Source organism: Ornithodoros turicata, chromosome 3 (genome assembly GCF_037126465.1).
Source record: "Ornithodoros turicata isolate Travis chromosome 3, ASM3712646v1, whole genome shotgun sequence".
Classification (NCBI taxonomy): Eukaryota; Metazoa; Arthropoda; class Arachnida; order Ixodida; family Argasidae; genus Ornithodoros; species Ornithodoros turicata.
In genome coordinates, this window is record NC_088203.1 from 2,444,558 (window position 1) to 2,459,704 (window position 15,147).

At 45.6% G+C, this 15,147-nt stretch overlaps 2 protein-coding genes across 2 annotated transcripts in view; one reads left to right on the forward strand and one right to left on the reverse strand.

Annotated features, from left to right (window-relative positions):
- LOC135387833 (toll-like receptor Tollo) overlaps positions 1-15,147 on the reverse strand; it is a 37,279-nt gene that overhangs the window by 14,057 nt on the left and 8,075 nt on the right. The window lies entirely within an intron of this gene.
- LOC135387711 (uncharacterized) overlaps positions 7,497-15,147 on the forward strand; it is a 275,760-nt gene continuing 268,109 nt past the window's right edge. Inside the window, exon 1 of the mRNA XM_064616809.1 lies at positions 7,497-7,603. The gene's annotated coding sequence lies outside the window, so the exon portion shown is untranslated. The remainder of the gene's footprint in view (positions 7,604-15,147) is intronic.

Sequence of the window (15,147 nt, forward strand, 5' to 3'; positions counted from 1 at the left end):
GTTACTCGTTCCTTCATCAGTATCCCTTTGTTAGGAAATAGACAGCAACTTAATCGTCTATACAATAGCTATTTCTACGAGCTTTATAAAATACAACACCGGCACCTTTCACCCCGCGGATTTCTTATCCTACCGCATTTACCATGCACATTATTTGTTCCTTTGGTGTCACAGTGAATATTACAGTAGTCCTCCTTGGAGTCCCATTGGAGTCCCAAAAAATAAAAATTTAAATTGATCGATTGATAACGTTGGTTATCCCGCGTCTTCAAATTTTGTTGTATCAGATGTAGCCCAGATACGTCTGTAAAAATGTGTAATGAACTCTACTTATTTTTAATGTTTCTTTCGTTGTGTTTGTTTTGTGTTGGTTCCGTTTATCTTTTGCAGCTGGACAAGCGCTGCCCCGAATACTTCATAACCGCATATGCCCGGTAATAAAATTAAAAGAAATGAAAGTAGTTAGAGGTAGCAGATTCGTAGGGCAACGGTCAATGCCCGCGTCGTCTGCTCCATAGCTTCAGACCTTGTGCCCTGCGAAACACACGCAAAATATTGCTCGATAAAGTACTTGATGCATTATTTTTTTTTCTCCCACAAAACCAAATCAACTAATGTACTTGGACCAGGTGCATGCTGCTGCTCCACGCGAGAAAATGAATCAAATAATAGTTTGAACCCCTATCGATACGGAATACACCTGTTTTCCCTGAGGCATCGACGCAAGACTGGAAATATCGAAAGGCGCTCAATTAAAGCTCGTAATGTTTCAACAGGCGTCTCTCCCCCCCCCCCTAGAACGTGTCGAATGGTGTCAGATAAACTTTCGTGGATGCAAATTGAGCTCGTAAAAGTGACTGATAATAAGGTGAAGAATCTGTGCTTTATGAGGGCAGCAGGTTTTTGCACCCTTTCGCTATCTCATAGTGGAAGCGAAACAGGTTACTACTATAATGATATAATGGCGTTTTTCTTTTCTTAAATGCGAAGAAGTAAGAAGAAGAAGAAGAAAAAAAAAAACTCTCCCGGAAGACATCTTTACGCACGCCAGTGTTATTGTTGCGCAAACTGTCCTTTGTGTTGTTGTTCGTTTGGTTGGTTAAATAACAAGGGGAGGTTGAATTAGCGCAAGCGAATTCTGCTACCCCCAAAAAAGAAACGGTACGATCGCACCACAGAAAGTGCGAGCGCACTGCAAAAGTTCACCGGAGCGAGCGTCTCGACCAGGACCGAGCGCGCCGTTCACATCAAGGATCACAGTAATGTCTGCGTACCGTCTAGTAGAGGGTTTCTAGTCCAGATTTCACAATGAAATTGACAAGAGCATTGACGGTCGCGCGTCCCTGTGCTTAGCATCCCATACGCCTAAGACTTTCTCTATGCTGAAGTCCCTGCTGTCGAGATATGGCCAAGGGTCTGCCTCAAGATGCCTCTTTGTGCAGCATTGAATTGAATTGAATTGAATTTGTGCAGCATGCCCTTTCTATACTGCCTTGTGGTATTGGATTTCTTTTGATACAGCTTTAGCACTGTGGAACAACTGTGGCTATAGGAGGTGTGCAGTCGTTGACAGATGGAGAGATGACAGCGGGAATGTTGGGTAGTCTGCGTCCTGGGTCCACTTCGGGAGGAACGGTGCCAACGTTTTTCTGGAAAGTTCCCTGGAAAGGGAAAACCTTAAAGAAAAAAGGCAGGGCTCGAACCCACTGCCTCCTTGCGTTTTGCATGGCACTGGAAGATGAAAGATGCCGAGGTCACGCGATATTTTTCTTACAGTTTTATCGGATAACTCAGAAAGAGATGATACTTTTAATGTCTGTGTGCTTCCAGATCTTTCTCCGGGACACCGGTCTCCTCTCTACCCTATGACGTGCCTGCCTACCTGTGTGTGTGTGTGTGTTTGTGTGTTGTGTTTTTGCCTAGCGTTCTTTTGATGTTGTCTCACCGACTCCACTGACTATCGCCTCTATTCAGCGTCGTTCGTCATCATCATCAACGTCATCATCAGGACACATCTCATCCTGTCCATTGTGCCTTGTGGGGTAGTGGGCCGCACCTCATCTGGTGAATTTCCCCATTCGTCATCATTAATTTATCCGCTGTTGTTGTTGTGTGGTCGTCAGCCAATCCCTGAAAGGAGTACGTTGTTTCAAAGTTTGTTGTCCGAGACCTCCAAGAAAGGGACCGTTTCAAATGAATGTTCCAGAACGGACTTTCTCTGCGAAGTGACTACAAAATTAAACGGTGAAGTAGGCCTCGGTGAACCATTTGGTATAACGTATCCGCTTACTTCCCCAAACGTCACAGGTTCGAACAATGCGTATAGGATGTCAGCACCTGCATTTACATGGTACGAGTCGCTTGGACACATCTTTTTTCTGCGAGGGAGGCCAGATACGGTGTGTTGAAATTTCGTTAAGAACATCTTCACAGATGGGGAACATTATTTAGCAGACGGACCACAGTGACGTCTCTCACGACTACACGTATGTGAACCCTCGTTAATATGACCCCCGATAATCTGACATACGCGCTTTACGACCATACTCCTGGGGAACAATGCGATGAAACCTCCTCAAATCTCCTCCGTTAATATGACAATTCCGCATTATAACCAAAATTTTCGGAAACGATCATGGTCATAATAACGAGGGTTCACTGTAGTTGTCTCGACACGTAAAAATTGGAATTATTGTTACAGAGTATGGGACAGAACTTTGCAAAACAATCCCCTTCAATAATACACTTTAGGATGATATCTTATACAACACGCAGGCTAAAAACAAAGGGAGTCCTCCTTACTACAATAATTTTTATCGGGAAAGGCTATCACAGACTACTCACTAATCTTTTGCGGTAGAAAAAAAAAATCCCTTCGATATGAACTCCGGCAACTCCATCGTGGAACAACGCAACTTATACTTCTCTTGCCAAAGTACAAGACTTGAAACTATCCTTCTAAAATGTCGGAGGACAATACCCCCTTAACCCCTCCGTTCCCAAACCCCTTACGCTATAGACTGCTGGCCGTGAATACCTTCTCTCCTACGCAGACGAGAAACTTTTCCAAGAAATCAAACTTTGGCTCGTCGCACTGAGTGTGTATGGCTTGTAACGCGAAACCCTTTCTATGTAAACGCGACGCAGATGAGTTCGTTCGTCGGACCTGTCAATATTTGCTCAGCAGCAAGAGCGAGCGTCACTGGTAGCGAGGCTATGGGAAACGCGACCCGTTTTTCGCTTTCTGGGTACCAACAAAAGAACCAACTCTGGTGCAGAGCAGCAGCCACCCTTCTCTGGTTACTCGGGCGAGAGCAATCGATCTTCTCGGACGTAGACGTCAATTTTCCTATATGCACACCGAAGTTGGCGGGATGTGGGGAGAAGCGTGCAGCAACACTGGGTTGGGCGAGGCGCAGAGTTGATCGGAGGTGTCGTACAGGTGCTTCCGGGAGGAACTGGTTTTTAGTTTTTCCGGTTAGAATCCCTGGAGTGTTTCATTTTTGTCCGGTAGGTGTCCTATGCGTGCGAGGTTGAAATGTCAGTGAAAGAAAGGTCCCTGATTGGTGCACTGTTGTTGCCCTGGTGGAAATGGTCTGGAATCCCAAGTGGTTTATGAAACCTTTTCCACTCTAAACCACTTACGTACAAAGTGATTCAAAGTGGTTTCATGTGGAAATGGTTTCAGAAACTACTTGGGACTGCGGACCATTTTCACCTGGATGTTTCGTTATACCGCCGCCAGGTGCATGGCAGAGCGGACACAGAGTCCGCTCACTGGAGCCTGATAGCTCATACTGGGAGATGGTGGGTTCGAACCCCACCACGGGCTGTGCTGTCTGATGTTTCCATAGGTTCTCGAGCAGATTTTCCACGGAAAAGTTGGCACTCTCCCCCCTAAAGTCGACCCAGGACGCACATTGAGTCCCCTGTCTCCCACTCCCTCCTCCTGTGCTCTCTCCACCTGTGCACCGCTCATAGGCACAGTTACATCTCGGTGCTAACGCGGAATAAGAACAACATGACATATTCCCTCAAGCGTTTCAGTTCACCTAATGGTTGTGCTACGTTTTTATCAAAATGACAGCCCTGTGGGCAGCTGCTTCGTGGCTTCGTTATTTTGCTCTTGATTTCTATCCTGTAATTTGGAAGCGCATCTTTGTACACTCTAAATAAACACGTACTAAGCAAAACAAAAATCACCCAAGTGTAGCACTCACTTGCGCACACCAGCAGATCTACCCATCATGGAGCTTATATTTGTGAGACGCTTCTTTTAACGATCAATGTACGCAAAATACGCGTGTCCTGGTCCTCTAGAAAAAAAAAGAACAGACCGCTAAGAACAGAGAGCAGATTCCAGAACAACCGCATTTTATCCCCCCCCCCCCCTCCCCAGCAAAATCTTAATGCGGTCCAACATCATACCACACAGCCACCATGCCCACCGACATCGCGGAATGCGTTTAAAACCAAAGCCAGCAAATCCGTTTAGCGACACAAGGCTCTCGTCAGCCTTTGCAAAGTCTTCCCTCGGTACCACTATATACCGCAGCATCTATGTAGAACCACGACCCACAAACACGAAGGGACGTCAGACGTGACTACGAACTAGGCATCCGAATCATCATCCACCTACCCTTCCCGCAAAGTCCCCGAGCGTACGTGAACAGCGAGCTCGCTCGAAGCTCTGGGAAGACTCTAGAAGCCGTCGTTATACGATGTGGTTCGCAGATAACGGCAGACGCCGCGCAGTCCGCATCATCAATTCGACTCTGTACGAGAGCGGAGGTTGATATTCATCTGTAACCAAATTTAAACTCTCCCTCCTCAGAGTATAGGGAGATGGCGACTGTAGTTAAAGCTGGCGGAAGAAGGCATTTCGTGCCTTATCGTTTTCCACTGTCTGAAGCGATTAGCTGGGGAGGCACAAAGACCTCCTCTATGTCTATACTCTCAGTACGTGCGCGGTTTGTCTTTTTTTTTTTTTTTTTTTCAGATGGCTGGGTTTTGTAGGGAGATGTTTGGTTGTATAGGGGAGTAGGTTTTGTCTACTGAATCTTGTTTTCTGATATGCTGTGCAAGAGACTGTGCTGGGTATAAGGGTCCAAGGGCTCGCAGGAGTCGTTGCCTTCTGATCCACGGAGACGTTCTGCGCTCGGGTTTTTTTCTTTTTTTGCGAAAATATTTCGCAGTGATGGAATATATTCCACCTCACTCAAAGACTGATTCCATTTCTCGGTGTCGTAACACCAGTTCTTACAGAAGGGGTCGTTCAACCCTCAGTTATATATATACTCGTATATATATAATTGGGAGTGTACGTCGCGAGGCAACTGAGATCATGAGCGACGCCACAGCGGTCGGTCCGTGGATTGTTTTTGCCCCACCTGAGGGTTCTTTAACGTGCGATGAAAGCTCACCACACGGCACACCGTATTTAACGCGGAAGACGGCGTGTCTATGCAACTTGTACCCTGCCACCAAGTTGCTGGCGTCCTCGGCCGGGTTCGAACCCGCGATCTCGGGATCAGAAGGCGAACACGCTAGCGACACTTTCCCCAGCCGCAATTCTAGTCGCGTATGGCCTTACATATCCGGTGTCTGCATTCTACATATCCCACCCATTCTTGTCCTGGAATAACTTCGCGGCCCTCCAAATATTTTCTCATCGAATATGCGGAATACTAATCGTATCGAATATAGGGATGACGAGTTTCAAATGAAATCGTTACTTTACGCTCGTTTCAAGCCAAGGCTATGACTCGTCTATACGCTGTCTTTTTCCACTACATTTTCCTCTTCCCACGCTCACTTTCTCCAATGCATCTATTCAAAAGCGCGGCACACTTTTCTTATATAGAGAGCTCAGTTAATCGATGATATCACCCGTCTCTTCCCACTTTCATCGTCCTTATTCTTTCACACCCTTCGTCTTCTCCTCAGTGGCTGTCAATCCAACGTTGCCTCGGACGTTTCAAGACGCCGAGAGTCTCAAAGACGCAAAAAAATATGACACACACGCACAAAGGAAAAAGAAAAACGGGAGACAGACACGGGTGCGCGTTAGTTATTTATTATGAAGGCCGACCTATAAATAAAGTAAGTGGTGGGAAAGGCTTTTTTTTCCAAAGTTCGGGAACTTTCTGGTTGTTTTGCGGGACAGGAATAGGAAAAGTTCTTTTCTCCCTCAGCTACGTTTCATAGCTTTAATAGTCAGCTTTTTTTTTGTTGCTTTTTTCGTAACAACTACAATATGTGTGTCGAAGCACGTCGTGCGTAGAGATGCGAAGCCCCGAAAAAAAAAACCCCGGAAATTTAGGGGAAAAAACATATTTTTTCGTTTTTTTTCTCGTCTCCGGAAAAATAGCCCAAAATTTCCAGGCGACAAAATTCAAAAATGTAAATTTTCGTGGCTTCGATGCGTTCCAACCCGCCAATAGTGCCTTAGGAGGCTGTAATCCGCCAACAACCACCAACTTAGAGCTCCGTCTGGCTGCTCCAAGCGATCGCCATCGCGTTCACACAATGTCGGAGTTTGGTCGAAGTGGACGGGTTGTTCCAATTACCTATCGCTGAGTAGACAGCAGTCTCATGGGATGCTCTGCTCTGCATTTATACCTAGAGGGTGAACACTATACTAAAGAGTCTAGCTCATTGTGTGCTCTTGCTTGGCAGACAATGCTTCGACTCAGCAGAAACCGCGTTTCTTTCAATTTTCTGGAACTTTTCGAAAAAAAAAACAAAAAAAGAAACGTTTTTTTCGAGCGATTCAAAATTTCCGGAAATTTTGCATCTCTAGTCGTGCGTATCTTGATAGTCACTATAAAGTCAGCTTGTTTAGGGGCTTAAAGAGATTATGATGAAAGTGCATGCTATTGTTAATTTTGATGACGCGATTATAACACGTTATTATGGGTACGACCCTGCTTCGAAGCCTTATGGGTATCACTTACTCACTACGTCTCAGTTTCTAAAGAACCCCCCCCCCCCCCAAAAAAAAGCAAAGTTGACCTGCTATCTACCATCGCAAGAATATATTAATTATGAGGTGCCACTTCTGTTCCGGGTAACCGCAGCCGCTTAATCTGAGAAGGAAGCACTGTTAGGAACAATCACGTCCTAACACAAAATTATGTATCAGTCCCCCAAGCTTGCTTGCTAACTTGCTTGCCATGCAGCATCATAAAATATGTTGCTCATGTTTTCTGTATCAGTTCCAGTTATCTCGGGAGAGATACTCGAAAACTATACCGCACGAGCCCTTTGTTGGTTGCATTGTTGGGAAACAAAGATGAAGTAAATGAAAGAAAAAAGCGAGACAAATAATCAAACGGGTAATATCTGAAGCAGAACCAAAAAAAAAAAAAGGAAAGAAAGAAAAGCTACATCGAGTATCTCGGCTTGCAAGCGACGCAGTCTTCGACACTATCAGAGTGCGATAAGGCGGGCCACGCTAAACGGCTACGTCATTCCCCGCCAGGTGGACGTCGGAAGCGGCACGCAAGTGCTTCGTCCTCGGCAAATCTTACCTAAAATGTGTTCTGCGATGTGCTCCGTCCCTTTTCGAGAAGGATTTCTGGGACGCGTTCAATTCAAACAGGTGCGTAAGAAGTCTCTGATTCTTCCCTTTTTTGAAGCGTCGATTATAAATTATTGTTAGTTTGCCGAAGAATGGTGGTAAGGTCGCAGTGGTAGTAGTAAGTAACCGCGAAAAAACAACATATATATAGGGCAGGGGAAAGGACTTCGAGCAGGGTGGCTGCCCTACGGACGCTTGCGTCTCCGTTTCATTTGGGTGGGCTCAACGTTTATGACATACGCGGCTGCTAGTAGCGGCTGTATTGCCGCTTTCTTTCAGGTAGACACATAGTGCGTCGAGTGGCTTCATGTCTTGTTGTCAATGGCTTGTTGTCTTGTTGTCAATGTCTTGTTGTCTTAATGGCTTCATGGCTTTGTGGGCCCTAACGTTAAGGGATTCCGATTAGTATTCCCTTGTAGGGTCCTAACATTACGGGACATCCTCCAATGCGTACATTGTGGCGGACACGATGATTTAAAGCTCACTCAAGAATCTCAGTGAAACGAAGTGGAATTTATCGGCCGGTTTTTAAGTCTCGCATACTCGTGCAACAATAATTTTTCTGCTGTGGTTAATCTTTTTTATTTTTCGTTTCTCCGCCGATCGCAAGCGATGGCAGAGCAGTCAGCTTTAGGCGTTATAGAGTAGCAGGTTACACATTTCTGCAACAACCATTTCCATATTAAAAAACAAACCAAAAAACTATACAATATCCAACGTCCAACCATCCGTTAGCGCAGCATCACATCCGCTCTGGATTGGATTGGATTGGAAAAAGAAAGAAAAATATGAAGAGGTTAGTCCCGACCCAGTCAGAACTGGCTACTCCAAAACGCGTTTGTGGGTGAAAAAAAGAAAGAAAAAGGTTAGCATCCGCTCTGGGCGTGCCCAACATCCGTAAGTTTCTTCTAATATTCTGGATACAGCTCTATCGGAATGGGGCATAACTGCCTCGTGTTCTCTCTCCCCCCAATTGTTTGGCGTGTGAGAGGGGGATGTGGAAGCGTGACGGGATTAACCTCTCCCTATCCCATTTTTCCCAATCCAATCCTTAATGTGCGGATCATTGAAAAAATTCTGTGTGTGTGATCCGGAAGTTCTGCGTCTACGGCAAATTTCGACCTATGTTGGCATTATCGCGTGGCGCGCCTTATCGCGCTCTGACAGTGTCCAAGACTGCGTCGCTTGCAAACAGACACTCAATGTAGGTTTTCTTCTTGCTATTATGTCGCCACTACAGGTGTCTGCTGTTTGGCGTAATAGGGCTGTTGCAGTGAAGCTCGTACAGCGCCATTTGGGGCCCAAACGGCCACAGATCCCAACAGTAGGTCGTTTCATCAGCGTGTTTTGCATGGTGTTTCAAACGGTATGGTGCCAAGGAAGCTACAAAACCTGTAGGAAATCCGCAGAAAAAGCGGTGCTTCTTGAAAAGTGCGAACAACTCGAGACTGTGTATTTGAAAGTGCCGCGTCGTCTGCTAAACGACCGCGTGTTGCACAATTTGGGGCGCTGACGTTGCCAGAGCCGTATATTAAAAGGGAGTCTGGCCATTAATGGGTCATGCCTATACCTGAAGCTCCACCCACTTTTTCAGCTTTCCGACCAATGAAGTCTTGAAATATGGGGCGCTATCAATCAGCCTATCCTCACTATTTGCCCCCTTATCCAACATGGGCAGCGCCATTTTGGGTGGCAAGTGGATTGGATGGGATTGAAATGGATACCTCTCGCAATCTGCAAAAGTAGTGGATTGTTGGTGCAAATTTGATGAGCGCCACCTAGGGAGCGTAAGGCACGTCGGGAATTGTCGTCTGCTTCCGTCGTTGTACCGCTGCCGGCAGAACTACCTGCCGGGACACATTCTGTTGTCGGTATGATTTTTAAACAAATCTACATGAATAGTTGGAATATAAGAGGCAAGAATGTTTATATCCATGAAATCCAGCAATTAAATATAAAATTGTACAGCACAGCGCCGTTTTTGTTGTGATTTCGTTGTGATCGCCGTCTTCACTAGGCCTAACACCGGCGACAAAACGTATTATTTTCAGTTAGATATCGATGGATGAGCATCAGTTGAAACTGATTTCCGAGAAACGTATATGAGGATGTACATTTGCAGCGTAAAATCAGAGTAGTCTGTGAAATTTTTTTGTCACGAAATCCCCGCTTCACTGCGTTTGTTTTCGTCGCCATTTTGGGTGGCAGTGAGGTGTCATGGCGACCCCCTTGATAAAGAGCAAACCAATCAGTGGAGCGAAACTGTGATTGACAAGTTGAGCCTCTTTTTGTGACTCCTCCCAATGGCCAGACTCCCTTTTAATATACGGCTCTGGACGTTGCTGCTCACTCGCGCCACCTGGCTCAGAGAAACAGGTCTATATAGCCGACAATTTAAACCTCTGTACGCAATAAGGGGATAAGTCGAAAGATCACAAGCCGAGAAAATATGGGCCTGATCTGATTGTCCGTCAAACTGACACACATGCATTTCCCGTTTCTTACCCTCCTGTAGCAGGCCAATAAATTGCAAAGACAATCCTAAATTTTTCTTTAGCAGGTATACATACTGGTATGTAGATGTCATTGCAGCAAAAACAGTAAAACGGGGATAAGTCGACTTATCCCCTTATTGCATAGAGAGGTTCAATTGGTCTGGAGCATCACGTGATAGCGGGCGGTATGTCACGTGACGGTAACCATTGCCGACCAGTGTAGTTGTCTTTCGCTTTCTTTTATTCTGTGTTAGCACCGCCAAGCACCTATGACTAATGAGCGCGCGGTGTACAGGAGGAGAGAGGACAGAAGGAAAGAGGGAGAGAAAGGAGATTAGTATGCGATCTATAGGGGTAACTGTGCCGTCTCGAAAGTCTGCGAGATAACCCAGGGTACCTCACACGACACAGCCGCCAGTGGAATAGACGAGTTCAGAAAATCCCAGTGTTCTTTGCGCACGCATTGCATCCTGGACGTTTGCTGAGCGGGGGAACGAAGAGAATAATCCTTCACATTTCGCTTTCGCTGATCTTGACACGTCGTGGACAATGGACCGGTATAGGGAAGAAATCGGAACAGTTTGGAGGCCGCCCGTTTCTTTCGTATTAGTAAACTCCCACAGTTCCAAGCGGCGCTAAGCACTCTGGGGATTTTCTGGACTCGTCTATTCGATTACACAGCCACACAGTGCTGAGTGAGCATGACCTTGAGAGTCCCACGAAGGAGCAGATGCGATGTCCATTCTAGCCATGGTCCTAGACAGAATGTGCGAGACACATGTTACAGATATATGTACATTTATTGGGAATGCGTTCACCCAAATTCGAAACCTTCCTGACCAATTTTTAGTGCGGAGACACGCCATGATTCGTGTCCTGGCCAACATGACATCGATCAGCGAACAAAAACCCGCTTGCGTGTGTAAAGGGAGATTACATCGTGATGTGTTATCCGAAGCCTTCCGTAGCACATATGTCTTTTCCTCCACGAGTAATCTTCCTTGATGGACGAGTTCCGACAGGAACGATTCTGTCTTCACCCCTTTCGTCGCTCCCCCTTTGTTCTTATATGGATCACGTGACCACACTGACGAGCATGAAACGGAAAGGCCAGAGAGAGGGACATCCTCAGAGAGAAGGCTTCGCGAGAGAAGCGTTGTCGCGAGAGTTGAAGATGTTTCTGGCAAAGGGCAAAACGGTGACGGACAGCCCTTGGGGACGCGAGTTTTTTGGTTTACCGTTCTATAAACAAGCTTCATTGAGAAAGAACAATTTGTATCGTCTGTTCACAGATGTCGCTCGTGTGTTACGTTTAATATTATACGGCTCCGACGTAAATATAAAAAGTTCGGACTAGTATTGTCTGTGTTTTGTTTCGCGGTGCGTCTGTTCGTTGAAGTTTTGCGGGCTGTGATAGACGTGGTTCATTGGATCACGAGCACGCATTTTAGAGTATTCATTAGGAATGAAATATTTTGCTACATGGTCGTAGTTTAGCGAGATACGAACCCTGTTAGAAACTTCCGAGTCAAGCTCGGATGTCAGAGAAGGGGGAGCATTCCTATTGGCTAGCGAAAGCACGTGGCTTCTCCCGAGGCCGTCTCGCTGGTGGGGATGCCTGCCGTGACTCACATCGGAGCGCCGGGTGAGTTTCGGTATTGGCGGCGCCGACCTTCTGCCCGTCTATTCCCACCCTTGCTGTAAAAATTTGGAATGCGTATAAGAAAAAAAATCTTTACATTGATCTGGGATAAATGGCTTCGATATGAATAGCAGAATTGCTTCGACTGAACAGATAAATGCTGACAAGCAACGAGGTGGCGTTTAGTATGAAGATAGCTTCTGCCATATTTCTTTCTTCTGGACGATAACATGGAATAAATTATGAACATGTCATCTACTGGTGCGACCAAGTACCGTAGAACACTTTCTGCTGAAATAAAAAAAAATATTTCGTTGGCCTCGCGTGGGTTATTAGAAGTGGCCGTATATTCCCAAATATTCCGTGTATTTTCTAACAACGAAATTCAATATTTTTGTGGTGTCCATCTCGTGGTAATAATGAAGGTGCACCGGGTCAACACATACACGTCAGACACGCAGAACGTAGTGGAACCGCCCGCAAACACATAACCAGCATAATAAGCAACATGGTGCGTAAGACACTATAAAAAATCGACACTAAAGATGTCTGTTGTTCGTCTGTTTAGGGGATGGAGCAGAGGTAATAATGGAACAAGCTGGGATAGTTGGTACATACAAATTTTTGCAGGAGGATAGACGAAGACAGCAGGGTGGTTAGGACGTGCAGTCGTCGGTGTCACCACTTTGCTCGTCCTAACGATCCTGTTGTTTTTGTCGTCTGTTTTGCTGCAAAAAATTCTAACTAAAAATATCAACACCTGTCCTGCGATAACAAAAAAGGCGTTCAAACCTGTGAGAAAGTAGTACTCAGTAGTTTATTGTTCCAGATAAAGGACTAGAATAGTTTGAAGATATGATCATGCGAAAAAGCTCATTAATTGCTTACTAGCTTGCTGGTAATTAGCTGTAATCGCTAGCTTGTTACTTGTGATGATGCGATTTTTGTGAAATTCTGTCACGTTTGACTTTTGTCACTGAGTAAATGATTGTATAGTTGATGCTTCTATTTGTTGTAACGAGTGTATTTTTTTTTCAACCAACCAACCAACCAACCAATCAATCAAACAGCGAGGCAACACGCGAGTAAGTGTTGTTGCAACCTCCCTGAGAATGCGCCACAAACCAGTAAGCACGACACGACCTCAACGCGAGCTTCAAGTTCAACACATATTTCCACGAATGTCCCACCAGAACGACCCGAGAAAAAGCATTCGTAGACTATCCGTTAATTACAGGTGCATTTTAAGTCGTTTGCGTCACGATTGTGCCATAAATAGTGTCCTACACACAGGATCGCCATTTAGACAGATTATCGAGCGTCGAGCGAAGACGTCATTTATGGAGACTAACGTACGGGTCGTTAAGCCTAATGTTAGTTCGCTCGCTTACATCCGAGTGTGTGTGTGGCCGACACTTTCGCCCCCTTTCAAGCAAGGGTGTCTGTCGTTAAATGCTCGAAATCCCGGAGGTTGCTCTCTGTACGTTAAGAGGGTTATAGCTACATGAATATGATTATTTTGAAATTAATTGCGGTCAAACTGGACATTGAGATCAGATTAGTGGTATTGAGATAAATTTTGTAAATTTTGCACTGCAGTGTTCTTACGGGTATGGTATGTTTAGTATTATTACTATTATGTAGTCTTCGTTCCATCGCATCTTGAAATGTTTCCTGTGGAAACAGGTGCCGACATTAGCGAGTTTTAGTATCTCGTACGCTGTCGCGTTTGCGTACGTAAGTGATATAGAGCGGTGGTTCTGCGCAAAGCTCTGTTTATGTATTGCGCGTGCTCAGAACCACCAACGCTATCCCTTACGTATACGCAAAGGTGATAGCGTGCGATATACTAAAACTCACAATTATATAGTAGATGAAAATTGTTATCGCGTCAGTCTTATACAGACCGTGGCTCGTTGTATACTTTTTTTTTCAGTTTAACCCTCCGCGTTTCTGAAATGAGGTTGGGTTAGATACTATGTCTGAGCGTAGCATGAGAATTAGTTTGGCACCGAAAAGACAAGTTCTTGCGGTTTCTATAGAGTTGTTAACGGTCACCGTGTATTCACACGAGCGACATCCTCACGGAATATTCTAGTGGAAGAAAAAGCAAAAACACTGCTTACAGAGACGAAGTTCCGCCCCGCGTTATGTTGAGCATTCACACGATGCGGAATATCGGGAGTGACGAACTGCGCATTTAGCAGACGACACTTAGCAGACGACACCGTCAGCGTGTTTTCCTGTCGTCTGCTACGGAATGTCTTGTGGCTGTGTAGTAAGGATATTCCCCACGGTTAGCAGTGTACGTGAAGACACGACGTTGAGCGCTCGCGCTCACGTGACTGCAGAAAGCTATGACGCTTTTCGCATCTTCCGCATCCGGGGGAATGTCGCTCGTGCGAATACACGGTCAAACGTTACAGTTCAAGCTACGTCCCTCAATTCCAATATGGCGACGACGTTGCGAGGCCATTTCTATTGACACTCGAAAGAGTGTGCTCATATTGGGGCGCATGTCAAAGAACCCTCTGATGAAGGTAAGTTAATCCGCATACCCACCAATAATGTGACGTCGCCTATGAAAGCAGTTGTATCGCGATGTAAAACGCTTCATTATGAATCATGGTTCCTTGTAGAAGAAGAACTGAAAAGTAGCTGTGAGCTTCATTGCGACATGTTCGTGCCTATGTTGCATTCGTTCTCTTTTTTTATCATGTTAGCGCCGCGAAGCAACTGTGACTATGAGCGGCGTACAGACATGGACAGATGGACAGAGGACAGCAGGAAGGAGTGAGGGACAAGGGCGTTAGTATGCGTCCTGGGCGGACTTCAGGGGAAAGTGTGCCGACATTCCTGAAAAAAAAACCTCAGGCAGCACAGCCGGTGGTAAGGTTCGAACCCGCTTCACCGCCCAGTCTCTGGGTGGAAAGCGATCACCGCGTAACCACTACACGCCACTGGTTTTACATTCAGCGCCATCTATAACACTGCTCACACTACGGATAGACAACCATGAAGATGACCGAGCGGAATACTCTCGTTCCAGGAAAAAAGAAAGAAAGAAAGAAAGAAAGAAAGAAAGAACGTGAAATCATCTGGTCAAAAACTGAGCAAGAGAGACCGGTAGCCATCGCGTGCATGGGAACCGTTTATAGTCTCGACCTCCTATTTTATGTCCCCCTCTTGTCTGCGTCAATCAAGCTTTGGCGTCGAACATACACAAAAGCTTGCGCTTTCCTTATGTATTATTTTCTTCGTAAAAATTTCGATGCAGGGCATTCTTTTTTTCTTCCGCTTTGTTCTTCGTAATCTAGCGCTGCAAACTCGTTCAGGTTTTCAATCTGAACTCCGTTTCAAACCGCACTGCATTGTTTCCTTGTTCTAAACCGTTGAAAATTAACTTTTTCTCCCCTTTCTTTTCTTTT